This window comes from Corvus hawaiiensis, chromosome 11, assembly GCF_020740725.1.
Source record: "Corvus hawaiiensis isolate bCorHaw1 chromosome 11, bCorHaw1.pri.cur, whole genome shotgun sequence".
Classification (NCBI taxonomy): Eukaryota; Metazoa; Chordata; class Aves; order Passeriformes; family Corvidae; genus Corvus; species Corvus hawaiiensis.
The window spans coordinates 2,846,409-2,865,550 of NC_063223.1; the positions used below are offsets into that span (position 1 = coordinate 2,846,409).

A 19,142-nucleotide genomic window follows, 5' to 3' on the forward strand; every position below is an offset into this window, starting at 1 on the left:
GAAGGAAAGGGCAGTATCCCACATAGCATTAAAACTGTTGCCAAAAGGTGTATAAATAACATGTTGCTTGTCTTGACTAAATAGTTTTATTGTTCCATGAGGAAGCAAAACCAAAGCATTATGACATTAATGCCACATACTGGTTTACTGACAGATTTTTCAATATTAAACAGCATATTATGGAGCCAAAACTTGACAGGCTTAATTGTATACTTAAGAGTCAGACTAACTCACAGTTTGTTCCTTCTGGGATGGTGGCAGTTTGGAATTAAAGATCTCAATAGATTCATTGTAGTGGTTCTTTATTTTATAATTATCTCCACAATGTTTATGCATGGTCATTTCTATAGTTTTTTAGTTGAAAGAACCCTGTGATTTGGGAAGAAATTGGCCATCTTCACAAAGAATACCACTGTGCCCTGTTTCTTGTTTCAGGCACAGTCCAGGATCTTTCAAGCCAAATAATGTCACTTAATGAAACAAGTGAGACTATGCCTCCAGGCACCAAAAGACCTCCAGCTGCCCAGCTTGTTGTTTTTTCACAGCTGCTAATGACAGGACTCAAGAAATTCTTGTTCACTTCCGACAAGGATTTAGTCATTGGATGAAGCAAATTCACAGCTCAGTTCACCTTGCCAAAATACCATTTTTGAGCTGGGGTAAGTTTCATCATGTAGCAAGAATAGATTTGGTGACATTTGATTTGGGATGATAGCTTACTTTTCAGAAGCAAGTCTGATTCACACTGTCAGGTAAATTGCGAAGTCAGTTGGACAGTTGTAGATAGAAGATCACTACTTCTATAGCAATTAAAGAAGTTACATGGTTACGTATTTGCTCTAGGATGGTCCCTTATGCTCACTGCTAATGCATACTAATTATGACAGAGAAGCCATAATTGGGTGTGAAGAGGCAGAAACTTGTGAGGTAGAGAAGAATTGCTAAGAGATTTAGTGTTTGGTGCCAAGCGTTTGAAAGTGCTGGTTTGGATTTTGAAGTCCACAATCCTCAGCTTGCAGCCAGTACTCCTGTCCAGTTCACTAGGAGCCATCAGCACAGAGCATATTTGGACAGTCTGCCTGCCAGTCCTGGCTGGTTCAGTTGTCAGGTACAAGGCTCCAAAGCTCGTGAAGCTTGACACACATGGTGCATGCCCAATGGTTGGAAACTGGAGAGCACAAGTAAGAAGAGGGTGTAAAAGCAGAATGAAAAGTTCCAGAACTGTCCCTTGCGCCTGACTGTAGAACATCGTCCTCTCAAAATTTAGATATTTCTATAGCATCTTTTAAAATTAAAGAACCTTATATCTTATTGTTGCTTTCAGTTATTGTAAAAGACAGCTGTTCATTTGTATAAATTATTCTGTAAAGTGACCTCAAGCCTGGCTTTAAAGATGCAATACAAATGTGATTTACCCTTAAGATGTCTATGTTGACCTGCTAAGAAAGGAAAATGGGCTTGTGGCAGGACCACCTCAGCAAGGCAGATGTGTTTGCGCCTACCTATACACAACACCCAGTAACAGCTATTCTACTGGAGGAGCATCCTGGATTCAGATGTAGAGAGGAATTTTGAACAGGAATGGGGTTTAACTAACAAAGTTAACTTCTGGTACTAGTCACATCAGCTGATCTGGTTGAAATAGATAACAGTCCAGGTATTGCTCCTTCTCCTCAGGTGAAGTGTGCCTGTGATGATGAATGTGTGTTATGCTGGATTTTACTAAATAACTGTTCCTGTCTTTTTTTCTAGCACCTTTATTTTCCTAATAGTTACTAAAAGTTATTTGGTCTGCTCATTTTGTGAGAACTTAAATTTGCTAACCATGTTCCTGCAGTAAGATTAGGCATTTTATCTCTTCAGCTACTGATTTTAGGAGTCCTGTAGCACAGCCACGGTGAAGATCAGAATCGTGTTGTGGTAAGTACTATACAAAGTAAAATTTGAAACTGTCTTCCCAAGAGAGTTAGAATGAAATCTAGGTGTATATACATACACCTACGTATGCACCTACACCTCTCATATATCTGCACATGCACCTGGAGGTGTACGAAATGATTAAGCAAGAGGGTGGAGTAATCATGTCAGTTGTGTTGGCCATAAATACGGTATTTCAAGAGTTTGGGTAGCTGTAAATCATCATCAAGCTAATCAGGGCCAGGTTACATTTGATTTGTGAACTTTGCTGCAGTGTTGCAAAAGGATGTGAAAGAAAGAAGACAGTCATTTTATCCTGGCACGGATTTCTTCCCTTGTGTAAGAAAAGGCTTATAAGAAAGTTGGTCACTTGCCATTATGAGCCAGATGAAGACATCTGCAGGTTTTGCTGTCTGATTCCAGCATGGGCCATTTATAGGAAGGTCTTAGCAAATAGTAATGATACAGTTTACAGTTTCTGGTATTATCCATTAGTCCCACTGTGTCTGCAGAGCACATGACTACAAGAATAGTTGCTTCTTATTCCTGTCACTTGCAACCATTACTAATGACACCAGTGAAACTGGAAGCTCTTACTTAGAATCCAAGCCTTCACTATAGCAAAGGTATGGATTCGTGGCACCAGAGATGTGGCTATAGTCAACTGGGAAGTGCTACTGCCAGTACTTGACTAACCACAAAAGCCACCAGAGAGCTGATATGCTGCCATGTGTGCATTGTGCAGAGCACAGTAGGTTGGGAAGTCCTTTCTTTGGTGGGTTGAGTGAATTACCTGGTTAATATGAGGGAAGTTCACAGAGTACTCAGTACAGAACTGCTCCCCTGCCCACTGTGGACAGTTGTTTAGATGGAGCTTGATGCACAAGTGAGAGACTTGGAGGGGGAGGAAGAAGGTCTCTGCAACCAGTTGTTCAAGTAAGACAATTTTCATATTGTACTATGAGCTACATAACCGCAATGACCTTTATGTAATTTGCACCTTTATAACTTTTATAGTCATTGTAATAACAATAGACTTTTCCACTGGTGCTTAATGGGTTTGTTTACAAGCAAACAGCATGAAATGAGAATCAGTAGGTATTCTGCTGCCAGTTTGGGGGTGGGGATTATAATTATTGGACAAATACTAGACATTGCTCTTTATGGGACAAGAAAGGCACGTATGTGGTCAGTGAGGTATCTGCTGAGACCAGGAGTAGCACTGATTTTTACAAATGGTTTCTGTGATCTTCTCATGGATTCCTCTCCACATCAGTCCAGGTGGCACACCCTGTGCATCCCAAGGGAAGGTGAGTGAATGAACATGTAGCCCTGGAGTAAAAGTTCCTTGAGTCATTTAACACGTGCTTCTGCTGAGAAGACTGTGAGGCACAAAGTCTATATGCCTCTCAGGTTTTGCGTCATTCTCTTCCCCCGGGTGTTTTCAGCTGAGCCTGAACATGAACAAAGATACATTTAGAAGTAGCTGGAGAATGGTTTGCAGATGCAAACTCTACAGCATGTATGTTGTATTTTTATAAGCTCCAAGCTGGGTGGCCACATGCTTATTTGGTTAGAATGGAGTCTGAGAACTGAGCTGATTTTATTTCTGTCTCTTCCACTGAATTGCTCTGTGATTGTTAGTGGCTCATTGAGGCAGAAATCCAACTGTAATTAAAATCAGAGTCAGACTTTTCATAGATGGTAACTGGAATTTGGTAGACCCTTAAATATCTGAATTTTGTGTTCCCTGTCCACAAATAAGGTATAGTGATACAATACAGTGAGTTTTGATGCTTGTGGCATGCTTTAGAAGTCACAAATCATGACAAGAGAAGTAAAAATTGTTATTTGTAGTTGGTTGGGGTTTTTCCTAGGGAGCAAGTAGACTTCACCAAGCCCAGTGGGCCTGGCATGCAAATTTAAGTCAAGAAAATGGTGAATAGAAAACTTGTGTTTAATTGGACTCTGGTGAAGGTTTGGTGTGGTCAATTGTGACAAGAACACAATTGTATATCATATATATATATATTAAATATCAGCAATTTCACAGGATCCTTTCTAAAAACTGCTGATGCATTTGATAAACAGTTTTCTCCTCCAGATTTCTTTCTTTCCTTGTTGAAGTTTCTATCAGATTTGAAATGTTCTATGTTGACACTTAAATGATGTGATGGAATTCTAGAATGCACTCCTGGAATGGCTGGTGATGGCCTTCCTTGAATGTAGAGATAGTTGTAATGCATCAGTGATTTTCAACTTTGGTACAAGAAAATGCAGGGTTTGGGATTGCTTGGCAAGGATGAGAAAAGGACATTAATAAAAGCAATCATTTTAAAAATTTTCCTCTGTGATGATCTACAGGTAACCTAGAAAATGCTTACAGATCTAGAAACTGTAAAAAATGTAAAGCAACTAGAAGAAGTAAAAAACCCTCTTAGGGGTTGCTTTCAGACCTGCATTTCCTTGAGTGACTCAGAGACCATCATGGAAGAATCAAAGTTGAAACTTTCATAACATTATATTTTATAGCTTCCATTCAAAAATATGACCCAATATTTTGACATTTGAAATAGCTTATCAAGACAAAGAAGCTGACAGACTGTTTTTAAAATACTTTCTGGATGATCTCAGCAATAATCTCTGATTATTTCTGAGCTTCTGCTGTTCATGTTGAGTAAGTGAAGCTTAGGTCTTATTGCATGGGCAAATTATGAAAATGCCACGGATTGCCTGATAAGTAGGTAGTGCCTTTGATCACTAGCTGTACTTATAAACACATTACCATTGTCATTTGAATAACAAATTATCTCTAAGACAGCACCAGGGTAATCTGATTGACCTTTACAACTATGTGTGCTTTTATTGAAAAACAGTAACTCCATCTTCACTAGAATCACTTTTAGCTCTGTTTGGGGCCAGGTACTGAGCCAAGTAGTTGTATGGGATGGAAGAAGGCATGTAGCAGTTTTCTTTGCTTGAAGGTAAATAGCATTGGTCAATACAGCCTGTAATGAGGAATTGGAAATCACTGCTAGATGAATGCTAAGTTAAGGATACCTGCATTTGTGAGTCTGTTACATAGTTCAGCTGGAGCTGTGCTATATTGTTTCACATGTCTAGCTGAAACTTGCTTCTATCAGTGATGGTCCAGCTGCTCTTTACCGTGGTGCGATGGAAAGAATCAGGAGACTTCAGCCCAGCACATCGCCCTGTCCTTAGTTCTAAATGCCTTTGCCACCTCTCTGATGGACAGGAGTAGCACAATTCTGCAAAATGAAGAGTTCTGTACATCCCTTATAGTTTCTGCATTTGAGCACATCACCTCAGATTCAGGGTCTGACAGGTTTTCCAATAGTAAAAACTTTTTAAAGGCTCCTGCATCAAGACTGGTATAAGACCTTGTGTAAATTGAAGAACAGAGATAATCTTGCAGAGATCCATTTGAAAGTGTTTACATTATTCATTTCTGTTTCCTGTCTGTAGTGTGAGATGAGAGCCTAACTTAGAAAAAAAATTGTGTGCAGAGTACCAAGAGAAAGTGAAACTCTCTGAAGTGCTAGAACCCCAATGTTGATGACAGGTAATGTGGATTTTGCCTTCAAGAAGCAAAACTTACCATCCCACTACAGGGGCTAGAACTTGTTAGTTGCTGATACCCTCATAAGTAGGCTTTACTTTGGTGTTAACTAGGGCATTCCATATAGCATAGATGTAAAATGGCCTCAAATCCAGAGAGCAGTCTTGCAGGGAACACTTTCTGACATGCAGGCTGCATGGGACTGGCATTAACTCTGTCCCAGCCAGACCCAGTACAGCAGTGGTTACAGACGAGCTCTGAACTACATGTAAAGAGGGCTCTGAGTTTGCATGTTCTTTTGCTGGTTTGGATAAAGATGCCGGTTCTGCCAGTCAGGACATGTGCAATGTGCTCACTCTGTAGCAAACTTAAATTGCAAGGTTATTAAGTCCTTTTCAGCCTCAGGTAGCTTCAGACCATTTAATTACGAGGTTAGTGATCTACAGTAGTAGAGAGTTTGGGGACCTTATGAGGTAAAACAGTATCTGATTATGCAGTAGATCATGGTTTATTGTCTGAAGACTTCTGTTTCAGAATATGGACTACATGGTGATATAGTCTGGACCTTCCTACTTAATAATTTAGCAGACTGCAAGTTCTGCAGGCTACAAGTTTTGTTACCACTAAATTCTGCTGTTCAGAGTTCTCAGCTGCCTGACAAATTGACAACACAAAAAATTAAAACCAATGTAATGACCATGAATTTACAGTTAAGTGATGACATTTTCAAAGGGTTATTTTTCCCATTTAGACACAAAGGAATTAGCCAGGTTTGCTCAAGTAGTTGTTGTCTTGGTCACTTTGGTCCTTTGAAGATCTGCCAACATACGGAAGAGTGGCAGCCTCTAGGTACCAGGTACTGTGCTCTTTTTCTGGCTGTGAGAGCAGAAGCAGAGCCCTACTATAGCGTGTGAATCAACTTCAACCCTTGAAATTGTATAGATGTAGAATAAGTCCTTGATTACATCCATGCTTCAAAGACACCAAGATAAACAAATGACTCATGAAGTGACTGCCTGTTATTTTTGCTGGGATATTTGGGGAAGGGATCAAATGAAGTTGATGTTTAGTCTCAAAAGGAAGTTTCTTTATAATGGTGCTAAAAAATAGCTGTTTTATGAAGTTTGGAAGACCCTGGAAGATGTTTCTTCTCAAAGGAATGTCTTTTAAGCATCTTCAGTGGATGCTACAGCAGTTGGTAAATCCTCTGTTTTATATTGGCACCAGCAATGTTTTGTAGGCCAGCAGAATCAAATTCCTCCCTGTCAAATCTGCCTTGATTTCATGTTCAAGACTGAATCATGGTTGGGGTTGAGGCAATATTTCAATGGAGTTATATTGTAGATGAATTTACTTTTTCAAAGAAATTAAGATAAAGGTTAAGTAGCATGAGGCTAGAAGTAGAGGGGTTTTTTTGTTTGTGTTCTTGTTTATGAATAGGAAATAGTCTATTAATTGTTTCTGGTCCAGTCTGGAGTAAATTTTTTTTATCTGGTAGGCAACAGCAACTCCTCTGCTCAGTGGCATTTCTTCTCAGGATTTGGGCCATGGTAGCTGTGGTGAGCGACAGAGCTAAGGAAATTCTGCTGTTGAGGAATCCATTCAGTGCCGGTAGGTGGGGTGAGGCAGCTGCAGTGGAGCTCCAGGCTGAGCTCTGGGGGTAAGAGCCCCAGGCAAGAGGCTGTGAACTGGTGACCCTTTGCTTAGCAAAGGGCCCAGGGACCTGTGGCCCAGCCAGGTGAGGGACACTCAGAGACGTGGCAGGAGACAAGGACCCTCAGACTTCTCCTCGCTTAGTCTGTGAGGGTATAAAAGCCCAGTGGTTCCTTTGTCCTTCCTCTGAGGCACCAGATTGAGCTGTTATTTTGTTATTTAGTTATTGCACTAAGATGCATCAGAGCCAGTAAGGAAATGTGGTCTGACTGTGGACTGGGGGGGAGGTAGCAGCTGTGAAGGAACCCTCAGTCCCAGTTCAGGTGGTGCAAGTGAGAATGCCAGAGTTCCTCCTGGATGAGACAGGGAAGTTTCCTAACACTGCTCAGACGGTTCTACCTGCAGGTGCTGCTGTGCTGTTCAGAGTCCAATGAACCAAAGGGGAGCTATAGCCATCCTATTATCTTTAACTGGTATAAAGTAATATTGTCCTTGTGTTATTGAATTTTCAGCATCCAAATGTTGATGGAAATTTTGCAATCAGATATGCTTTCTCCAGGGTTCTTGCAGATGCTTCTAATTAAAGTAACTGTGCATGAACGACTTCGTCTCAATTCAGTAGCAATTCTCCTGGTGCTCAGGAGTGTAAGAGTTTAGGCTTTACTTGTTCAAACCCATATTTTTCTAATTCCAGTAATGTTAACACAAACCCTGTAGCCTGTCTAGCAACGGGGACAGAGCACAAATAACAAACGTTTGTGTTTTTAAAGAGACTTACATATCCAACTAAGGAAAAACAACCAATGATGATTTAGATGCTTCTGACTGAACAAGATGTCTTTAAATTAAGTCTCACATCTCATATGAGACTTGAAAACAAGAACACTCTGACTTCCTAATTTAGCCTCTAAACAGCAAAGAAAGAATTTTGAGTTGTTTGGCCAGGTGACATATCCTTCCACCAGGGTTCTTCAGCAGGGGAGCATTTTTCCTTTGGGCATCTGTCACAGTGAACAAACTGCCTTTAGGAGAGCAGAAAGACTGGGGAGAAAAGTAAAATACTCAATTGGTGACCCTGTAATTAAGCAGCAGTTGGTGATAATTTTCAGATTTTTTTCTTGGTTCAAAGAACTCACTAGTTTTAGAACGAATTGCTGGTGCAAGGCATGGAGCACAGTCACACAGCTGGAGGTACTGAGAGTAGAATTGGGGCAGCTGGTGTTAGACCAGCATCATCTGTGTCACTGTTAACCATAATCAGATCTAATTGCACATAATCACTGAAAAGACAGTCTCATTCCTCTTTCTTCCTATCCACACTGCTCCAAATTCTTGCCTGCATAAATTGTAGGGACTGCTCAGCCCCAGTTGATTTAATTCAGCATACTGATCAGATGGATCAAGAAGGGTCAGAATTTGGCATAGGGCTAGACATTCCCATGACAAAGACTGAAATGATAGTCTGCTTACATCCTGATGTAATAAGACCTGCTTCTCAGTGCAAGTAATTCCAGGATGGCAACAAACTGTGTTGTTGATCTTTGCTTATTTTGTCAAGGGCGGGAGTGGAGTTATCTGCCTATTTAGAAAGACCTGAATAAATCATATGTATTAGTATTAGGAATTAAAAGCCTCTTGGACCTGCTACTTATCTGAGCCACAAAAGGTGAACTGCTGAATTGCTCTCATAATTATCAAAAAGTTAGATCTTGTATGGAAATAAGAGCCAGAGTGATTAAGAATTGATTTGCAAAGCAAACAAAGATTACAAGCTTGTTTGTTTTCTCACACCTGCTCTCCACTTCAGCAGCACAATAAAGCAAGGCATAGTTAATGCACTTTTCCCCTAACTGGATAATGCACTCAGGGGAATATGATCAACTGAGGCTGTGGCGATCACACCACCATTTGCCCAATTATACCTAATGACAACACATTGTTCCAGCAAAATGAGTGTATTCTTTGGTAGGTTACATTTCCTTTCAGCCTTTTACCTATTGATCCAGTAGTATCTCATGTAGAACAAACTTCTTTGTTGGGAAGTCATGCTTATGAGACCAGAAAAATCTTTTATGTAAGATTTTTAACACCTGACCAAGCCAGTGAGAGGAAAAGCTTCTTGTATGAAGAACGACAAATTTTTGTGATTTTTGTAAAACAAAGCAATAAACCAAATGTCCGTATGGTTTGGGCTATACAAATAATTCATGTTCTGTGTTCACTATTTCTTGGTGTACTTTCTGCTTTGATTTCATAAAGCATCTTCAACTATGTCTGCATTACATAGCACTTAGAATATATGATTACTTTAATCTTGTACTCCAAGTAGGTATATACTCGCTTCATTACAGAAAATGAGGTGTTTGCTCAGCAAAGCTGCAGCATCGTGAAGCTCAAGGCATATTTAGTTCTTTTTTCTTTCTTCTTTTTTTTTTTTTTTTTTGTGGAAGTGGAAGGGCTTGAAGAAAGCTGGTGAAATGATGTATCCCTGACTAAAACATTTTTGTGTCTGCTGTGAGCATTCATGACTACAATACAGGCTGATGAGTAAGAGCAGGGTTGGATTCTGATTGCTCTTACAAATTGTCTCTCTAGTTATTTTCTTAATAGTTGTAAACTGCCACAAAAGAAATAGTTTTTTCAAATGCAGAACCATATCATGCTAGCTCACTACCATCATTCAGCACTTTCTAGTTGGATTACTACTGTGGTCTCCAGACCCTTGCCTAAATGAAAAAAAACATCCTTGCCCTTTTCAACAGTAATCCTGATTTTTGCTGAGCCCTAACTTCAGTGTAGTTCCATGGCCAAGGGAATAGTTTCAGTATTGGCCAGCACACTACTTCTGTTTTCACTAAGTTCCCCCCAGAACTTGCTGTGGAATATGAGCATTCCTTTGTCACTCAGAGGTTGCCCCTCTTGTCCCTTGTTCCATCTCTCCCCCTGGGATAGTTGGAGCCGGTTCTATTGACTTGAGTGATTTTATTAGGTCTCTTCAGTTAGATGAACTTAAAGGCTGAACATCACTCCCAGCCAGATAAGATATTTCTCAGAGCCTGCACTGGTATAATGGAGATCAGCATCTGGCCTGCTGGGACATACGGCTACTCAGAATGAGCTCTGGTAGGAACGGATTTTGGAGGAGTGAGTAGCAGTTCTGTCTGTGCCAAATGTCTGCCAATTCCTAACTACTTCACCTGAAGCAGCCCTGCACATGTGCAACTTGATCAGCCCTTGAATCTGCTCTGCAGTGTAGGCTGGCATGGGCCAATGTCTCGCAAGCCCTGCTCAAGGTCTTGTAGGAGCTCATTGGAGCTCAGAGTAGATTAGTATCAAGCAGCAGTCCCCTTCAGTCAGAATCCCTCTTTGCTACTTATATACTGAGCTGAGAGAAAAAAACAATTAAATCAAAGAAGAGTTACTTTATTTAATGATAATAAATTTCCCCCAGCACAAATAGAAATTACAGATTTTCTTGCTGCTTTTGGCTTATATCTGTGTTTGCATCTTCTCACTTATTTCATACAGGGATGAAATGTCAAAAGGTCTGATAAATTTCTCAGGATGTCCCTTTCAATAGGTCATCTTACGCTACTCAATTTAGTCTTTAAAATTTTCAACCTCATCATTATTGCTGTACTTCCAGCATTTCTCCTGAAGTGCTCTCTGTATGCTGGCCTCCTTCTTGTAAGAACTTCTAATTTTGTTCTCACAAAGGTTCTTACCAGTAAATTGAGCTGGAGTAGTATACATGGGCTTTGTACTTCCCTTGTGAAGCCTGAAAGTGCTGAGTCTGAGAAATGCAACTGAGTGTACTGCTCACTGCTTGAATCCATTTTTTCTCCTCCACAGCCTACATTTTCTGTATGCGTCCTCAGAAAGATGGCAAACCTGGCAGCTTTTACTTACAGGAAAACATGAAAACATGTTTTTTCTCTCCCAGTGTATGAGAACTGGGAGTTTAGCATTCAATGTCACAAGGAAAGAAACTCATTTTGCCACCAAATCATTCCTCCCAAGCTGTCTGTCTGAGTATCGATCCTTTGTTCTTAAGTAAACCCTGCAGTTAATCATAATTATTCTGAGACATCTCATTCCAGTTTCTGGATCAATAATGTCTTTGATGGCCTCCTGCAGTGTTTTCCTGTTACGCCTTGGGACTTCTCTGTCACCTACTGTTCTTCAAGATCTCAGTGCAATAACCTGCTGCAGTGGTGAGAATGCTGTCAGCCCCTTCCCACTCACTTAGGGCTCAGCCAGGAGGACATGGTATAAGGCTTTGGATGAGAGTTTTTGTAATCAATGTCCATGTGAACTCCACAGTTTCCCTCACACTGAGGCTGGGATATTTCCCCCCCCATGTCACAGTAGTCAGGCCTAATGCCTATAGGATGATTGTCATGAACCTGCCTTTGAGCAGAAATACAGATAAATATCCAAGTTCCCCTTTTCATCCAGAGGCTCAGAGTAAACCTGTCAGGGAGCAGTGAGTCAGGGGCTCACTGAGGAATGGAGGACCAGGAGGTGAGCAGCCACAAGGCAAGCAGGGCAGGGGCCTTCCAGTGTGGCACCTGAGGGCACACCTGTGTGCAGGGCACAGGGCAGGGCTGAGGATGGAAGCCAGGGTCAACCAGAGCATCAGGCCAGTTTGTGGTGACAAGGTCCAGCCGGGACATCAGTCCACAGGTCAGGGTCAGGTCTAGTGACAGTAACCAGGGTCAAGTGATTGCCAGGCAGGTCCGTAGAGTCAAGACAGGTGATCTGGGCTTGGTAGACCTGGCCACAGCCTCTAGGCCTCTCCTGTTGGTCCTGCTCAGGTGCTGAGGATGGCCTGGCCTTTGGAGGCCTCTGCCATGACAGCTGTGCTGTGGTGTTCAGCTCCTGGCTCTCCATACCTTAGTGAGTAGCCAGCCCTTGCCGTGCCCTTTTTTTACCCTTTCTCTCCTTCTCCCAGTGTAAAACATGCAGCTTAGGGACGGGAAGAAATCTGAACTGTCAGACAATTTTAAAGATGGAGTTGCAAAACAGAATAAATGCTCTGTCCCCTGCTTACCCAGAGTTAGACATGTGCTAATCTTAAATAATTTCTGAATCTTTCTGATAGACAAGGGCAGTTTTTGTTATACAGAAGCCTTGGTCATTCAAAAATTGCCAGACAAGGGTGTGAGTTTTCTGTGGGGCTTCTTAAGTTTCTCAGGGATGTGGTTTCTTCTTTTTATACTACTTTGATGATACAAATCCCATCTTGTTCAGATGTGGTTATAGAGAAACCAACTGTATTTGCTATAAATTTCTGTAAGATCTAGTATAACTGTATTCTTATGAAAACTCGTAAGTGCTGATGCCTCCCACAAACTTCAATGGTTTTAGCCCACTTACACACCTGGAGAGTAAGAAATACTTGTATTTGCCTTAGAACTGTAAACACATAAGTCTGTAATGGTATTGGAGTAAAAAGCTTTGTATAAAGTATAACTAAAATTTTTAAATGCATCTTGCCCCATACTCTCTTAGTCCTCTTCACCTGAAAGCAAGGGTGCATTCTTAGATCATAGCTGGGAACCTTCAAGGCCACAATAAGATTTTGTTTGGAGGGAAGGATGTCAGGTGGGAATTTGTTCTCTTACTGTATTATAAGTGAACAGTCTTCCTATGCTTGTAAAGTACCTCTAATGAACACAGAGTAAAAATTTTAAGGTATGTTTTAAAATAATTGCAAGTGAATTTCTAGTATATTACTTACCTGCAAGTCAAGAACTGAGCTTGGCCTAACATGTTCCCACACTTTGTTCTTATGAGGAGATTTTACTCCAAGCTTAATTCCACACTGGTTAATGAATTGGGGTATGTGAAAGGTAGTTTTAGGTTAATGCACTGGGATTGAACTACATAATATTGCATAGACTTTTTGCAGCAGTCTGAATAGAAAATGGTTAAGGGCTCTAAAATGTGGTGCATCCCTAGATGCTGTAAACTGACCAAGATTCAAAGTGGGATTTAAAATCTGTAGAATGTAATTTAATCCTGGATTTAAATATCCCAAATTCAGATGTTGCCATCCAGATGGCCAGTCAATGACCTGAATTCATCATGAAGTCCAGCATCAGTTGTTCAGCTCGGGCTATCCCTCGGTTCCCTGATATTGTGCACTTCAGGGCACACAGTGCATAATGCAGTTCTTCAGCCAGTCTTACTCCCTTGTTCTCTCTCATATACACAGTTAAAATGGAAGACAGAGAAGAAGTGGAAAACAAGGACTTTCTGCATTCTTGCGTTTCTTTTCTTCCCAGCCTGATTTGTGCTTCTAGGCAGACTGTGAATATTCAGCTCACACAGTACGGCCAAAGCTGAGCTTACCCCTAGCAGTCTGCTGAAAATGGAGAGAACATGCTCAGTATGAGTCTGTCCTTCACAGTCTGTTCCCTGAACCAGCTCATGTGGCCTGAATAACTCAAAAGCCTGCAGTTTCCACATTTCAGCTGTATCCCAGCATTTTAGTGGATAAAAAGTTCTTAGGTATTCCAACTGCAGTTCGCAAAGAACTTTGTAAAGAAAAAGTTATGCAGAAATGTATTTGTGAATTTATAATAGTCACGTTATTGATTTCTAATTGACCTGAATATATGTTTCCCAAATCCTTCTTAGCACTAAATTGGTTTGAATAAAACCCCACTTATACTACACCACCACCACCCCCATCTTTGTCTGTAATTCAGTGTTACAAACTTAGCTCCTTGTATAACCTCTACGTGGACGTGAAGTATGAGGCAGGACAGACATGTAGATGGCAAGAGCACCTGCTGACAGGAGCGTGCAAACAGGCAGTGAAGCTCTTGTGGTCCCTCCAAGGATGAACACAGTCACTCTGAGTGATGTAGTGTTGTGGGGTGTTGCTGTTGTACCAAGAACGACATGGTCCAGGATCGGGTTCAAAGGCCAGAAGTGGCTATATTTAATTATATAAATCAGCTTATATAGCTCTGTTCACAAGAGTGGCATAACACCATTGGGTGCTTGACCATCTGTCTCTCAGAGCGATTGGCTGAACAGCATAACACCCATTTCCAAAATATTTTTCCCAGTGTGGAAAACAGAGACACAAACAGCTTGCACCTGCAATGTAGTTTACAAAACCTCAAACTGTTTTCCCAGCTAGTTAGTGTGAGAAAGGAGACTTTCCACAGGCGGCTGTAAAAAATAGGAAAATCTCTCTGCCAGCTCTTTTACCATCTACAGTTGGGTACTTTTACAGGGGTTCAGACTAATGAGTGGTGTGTTAACATTTAGTTAATTGTCACTGGTCACAATGTAGACAAGTACTGCATTAGAGGGACAGTATGAACTCCCAGGAACAGCAGCAGGAGCAATGCCTGCCCACTCCTTTCCATGGTAGAGGGACACCACTTGGCTACCCAGTCTGAGACATGTTATGATTTATTTGAGCTGCATATCCAACCCATATAGAACCCTGAAACCTCTGCTATGATGCAGTTGTGCTGTGTGCCTACCCCACTTGTCCAACAGTGACCTACTACCAAAGGTTTCAGTAGTTCCCCACTTCCTCAGTTCAGGCATTCTTGCCATTTTGTACAACAGAAGGATTAAACCATTTCTCTTTATTCTCAGACAAGAGATCAACAAAGTTTGAGTTTTGAGGTTTTCTACAGAAAATAATACTTGTGTTGAGTTAAACTGCAGGTTACAGGTTAGTAGTATACAGTAAGGGCCACTATGGAAGTCTGGCCCGGACACTGGATATGAAGCAGGTGCCCTGTCCCTGGAGCTATCGGTGTGTGCGGTCTGCTCGTGTGTGTGTGTGCGTGTGCGTGTCCGTAACACCCGCTGCCGGTGCCGCTCAGTCGCAGCTCGGTCCCAGCTCTGTCCCAGCCCCAGTCCCAGCCCAGTCTCAGCTCTGTCCCAGCTCCAGCCCGGTCTCAGCTCAGTCCCGGTGCCGGTGCCGGTGCCGGTGCCGGTGCCGATGCCGGTCCCAGGCCGGCTCACCTGGCCGGGGCGCTGCTGCCCCCTGCCGTACGGAGCTGCAGCGGCGGGGGCGTGTGCGGGGTGCGGGGCTCCGCCGGGGTGTGCCCCGTTGCCCACCCCTACCCTGTGTTCAGTTCACGCGAGCGCAGCCGACACGCGTGTGACACGTCTGCCCTCGGGTCTGACTGCTGGGCACCCCCTGGGGTTACGCAGTGCGAGGTGTGGGAGCCCGTAGGCAGCGTGGAGTGGCCACTCACTGCTGTGGGTGGCGATCGGCAGCTGTGGGGTGCACGGGCTGCTAAGGTGGGAGCCAATGAGCCCAGATGCAGTGAGGTGCCGACAGCGCTGGGACAAAGGAGGAGATTGCATACAGTCGGTTTACGCTCACACTCCGTGCAGCAGCTGTGCCTTGCCAAGGCGGAAGGCTGTCCAGGGTTTCGTTCCAGTGCTCTGCACAGCACTGAGAATCCACAGCAATCCACAGAACAAGGACACGTGCTGGTGCACACAGAGAAGTTGTGCAGATCCGCTGTGGGGCCCAGGTATTCCTTGCTGATGTTGAGCATTATGCTGGCCTGGACCCATGCCCTCTGAGCCTCAGGTGCCCTATACCTGGACACTTGAGAAAGGTGTTTTTAATACAGCACCTCCATCTGCAGTGGGGGTTGATCATATTTACCTAGCTCAAGAGCAATGATATGAGGCTGACTTTCTTGGACATGCCACATGAAAAAGATTAAATTTTTATTACTATTTGCATTAATTGCTTTTCTTTATTAACTTCTTTGGCGTTGGAGCAGTTACAAGAGACAGCATTTTGCAAATGGAAGTGTGTTTTTCATTATATTATTGCATTACACCATTATCTAGAGAGTAAAGTCTTGAAGTTATAAGTCTTCAAGAATCCTTCAAGTTATAATGAGCTGTAATTTCATTGAAGGCTCCCTAGGATTTCTGGACCACGAGAGCAAAGCTACAGCAATTTAGTCACAGGAGCCAGAAAATCAAATGGCAGCCCCTTTAATACTCAGCTGGAAATATGCTATTGCTCTGAGATACCTTAGGCTCAGTGTCTGCTGTGATGAAACGGGATGATTTTACCTTTTAAGGACATTTCAAGCCATAGGAACTATTCAGAGCCAACCGTGGCATGACTGTCCTTTTCTGCACCTTTGACACAGAGGTCAGAGCCAAGGGTGTTTGGCAGTGGGAGGTGGGGTTTCCCTGCTGTTTGGAAGGCTGTGCTCTCCCTTGTGAGCCCTGAGGAACGAAAGTGACAAAGTGCCTAGAGAAAATGTTTGTTGTAGCTGAAGGTATCTACTGCCTTCAGGGCCTTTGGAAACCAGGAGCTGGATGGCAGTTTGTAGGAAGTCTGCTCACAGTACTGTGAAAGGACCTCATTGCTCTGCACTGAACACTGAACATGTTGCAGCTCTCCTCTCAGCCTAGTGTTGGAGCTGGGCACATTCACTCTCGCTGCGGTGTGCGGCTGACCGGTGTCACTGATGGGTGTGGAATGCGGTGCTCAGCTCAGTTGGAAACACAGAAATGTGTTGGTACCTGGAACTTGGTTTGAACTCTGCTGAAAGTGACAGAGTAGCTGCTCCCTAGTACAGCGACGTGGATAGATGCTCTATCTGCCTGTTAGCGTTAGAACAATCTCTGACCTGGGGTTTTGTGTGTTGTTCGTAAATGTACCTGGAGAATTCAAAAACAAAGCACTGTTACTATTCTTGGACTTGGATATAGCCTGAATGGATTCTCATTGAAGCACTCGAGCTCCTGCTGATTCTTGGCCCTAAACTCATTCTAGGCTTTTGTGGTTTTGGAAGTTTAAATAAAAATTACTCCATTGTGTTGGTCCTGGAGGGAAGGGGAGCCCAAGAAGGTTGGTTAATATTCAAGGATCACCTTCTCAGGCTCAAGAGTATTCCATCCCAATGAATACGAAGTCAAGCAAAAATGCCAGGAGACCTGTGTGGATGAACAAAGAGCTCCTAGAGAGGTTGGAAGCAAGGACAGGTAACCTGGGAGGAATACAGAAATATTATCTGCACATCCAGGGATGCAGTTCGGGCAGCTAAAGCTCAAATAGAATTGAATCTGGACAGGGATGTCAAAGACAATGAGAAGGGCTCCTGTAAGTATATAGGAGACCAAAGGAAGTATTTCCAGATTTACCTGATTAACAGGTGTCATTTTGACTCAAAAGCATTGACATCACATGTGTATTTGTGAAAATCTTACTCCTTACCCCTGTGCTGCTCTCTACACCTCCCAGATGATGGCCTATTTTCAGCAAAGCCCTACAGGTTGACTCCTTTTTCCCTTTCCGCCTTTTTTTAATGGTGAGCTTTGCCGTTCAGCACACTTTATTCCTGCCATGAGAGCAAAAGCAATGTTGTTCTGCCTGCTACATTTTGGTCAGACTATGCCAGTGAGGGCTAAAAGATAGGCCAAAGCAGCTGTCATTGTTCTCAATGTTCTTAAGCAGGTGTAATGTTCTGCTTTATTTCTTATTTTCAAAGAACAGATAGTTCCTTCCTGCTCTTGGGCTACTGCTGATGTGTCTAGAATTTGTCAGAGAGTCCGAACTTGCTTAACCTGAACACCTTTAAAATTACTCTCCTGTCTTTCAGAATGCATTACCTCATTGCATATCTGCTGTGGCACTGATGCATAACAAGCATGTGAAATGAGAGGGTGACAGAGTGAGAGAACATCTTCCAGAACTTTAGATCTAAGTCCATAAGGATGGCAAAGTGTTCATGCTTCAGCAGAGGATTTCAGGAAATTTTGTGTTTCTACAATCAAATTTCCTGGAACCACAGAATGGTTTGGGTTGGAAGGGACCTGAAAGATCATCCAGTCCCACCCCCTGCCCTGGGCAGGGACATCTTTCACTAGACCACATTGCTCCAAGCCCAGTCCAACCTGGCTTTGAACACTTCCAGAGATGGGAACCTGGAACCTGTGCCAGTGGCTCATCATCCTCTCAGTAAGAAATTGCTTTAACTAGAAAAAAATTGAATCTTCCCCGGACAAAATTCCATATTAGTCACCTCTGTGTTAGCAGGATAGCCCTTCAGGGGATGGATTCAAGCACGGACATTTTGGACTGCATAGCACCCAAGGAAGTGTGACCAGCATTTACATCCAGTCCTATTGTCTGCTCACTACATATGAGAAGAGAAGCTCTGGCACCTGGCCTGTGAGCAACACTGCCAGGAGGAAGATGCTGGAAGCTTGGGTGCACCTGCACAAGGCTGAGGCAGCTGGAGGGCAGCTGTCTTACATCTCCCAGCACCCACAGGGCCTGTGACACCAGGTTCTGCTCTGGGCCCTGCTCCAGCTTGTCTGTTGGGCCACTGGAGGCAGCAAGGACAGATGGTAGCAGACTAAGTGGGGCATGCACTGCTGAGCTTACCCATACTGAGGGGATGTGGTCTAAGCTTAGAGATGCTGGGGAGAGTCCCTCTACAAATCTGGGAGTTAAACAACTTGAAAACTTCATTGTCTCACACCGAAGCCAGAGGGTTCACTTCAAGTGGTGCCAAACAAGCTTATGCTCACCTTACACAAAACTGCCTGGCATCCAAACACTGTAAAGTAACACCATGTAAAACATCAAAAGTCTTCGTGACCCATAACAAATCCTTTTTTCTCCTCCTCTTTGCCCAGAATCATTCTGAACCCTATCCCCAGACATCTGTTGGTACATGCTAATGTAATTATTCCCTCCCTGCGAGAGCACCACGGAACTGAATTGTATCCCATGGATGTTGGGAGACATCTGAAACGTAGCCATGTCTTCTGACACTATGCAAGAAGGATGAAACTCCCATGTGAATGTAAAGTGAGCCACATGTTGGGAGCACACAAAGCAAACTTGTAGTTGTTGCTATAAGGGCTCCGTGAGACATGATGTTGAATTAAAAGGTACTTCTTTTTCCAGGTCAGATCAGGACAGGTATTTCACTGTTCTAACCAGCACTGCCCACCTGCACTTGTG

General features: G+C 42.9%; 1 long non-coding RNA gene across 1 annotated transcript; it reads left to right on the top strand.

Moving 5' to 3' along the window:
* Positions 1-483: 483 nt before the first annotated feature.
* LOC125331367 lies at positions 484-17,935 on the top strand. The gene is made up of 3 exons (XR_007206014.1): positions 484-659; positions 1,864-1,920; positions 17,770-17,935. It is a non-coding gene; the product is annotated as an uncharacterized LOC125331367 (long non-coding RNA).
* The last annotated feature ends 1,207 nt before the right edge of the window (positions 17,936-19,142 follow it).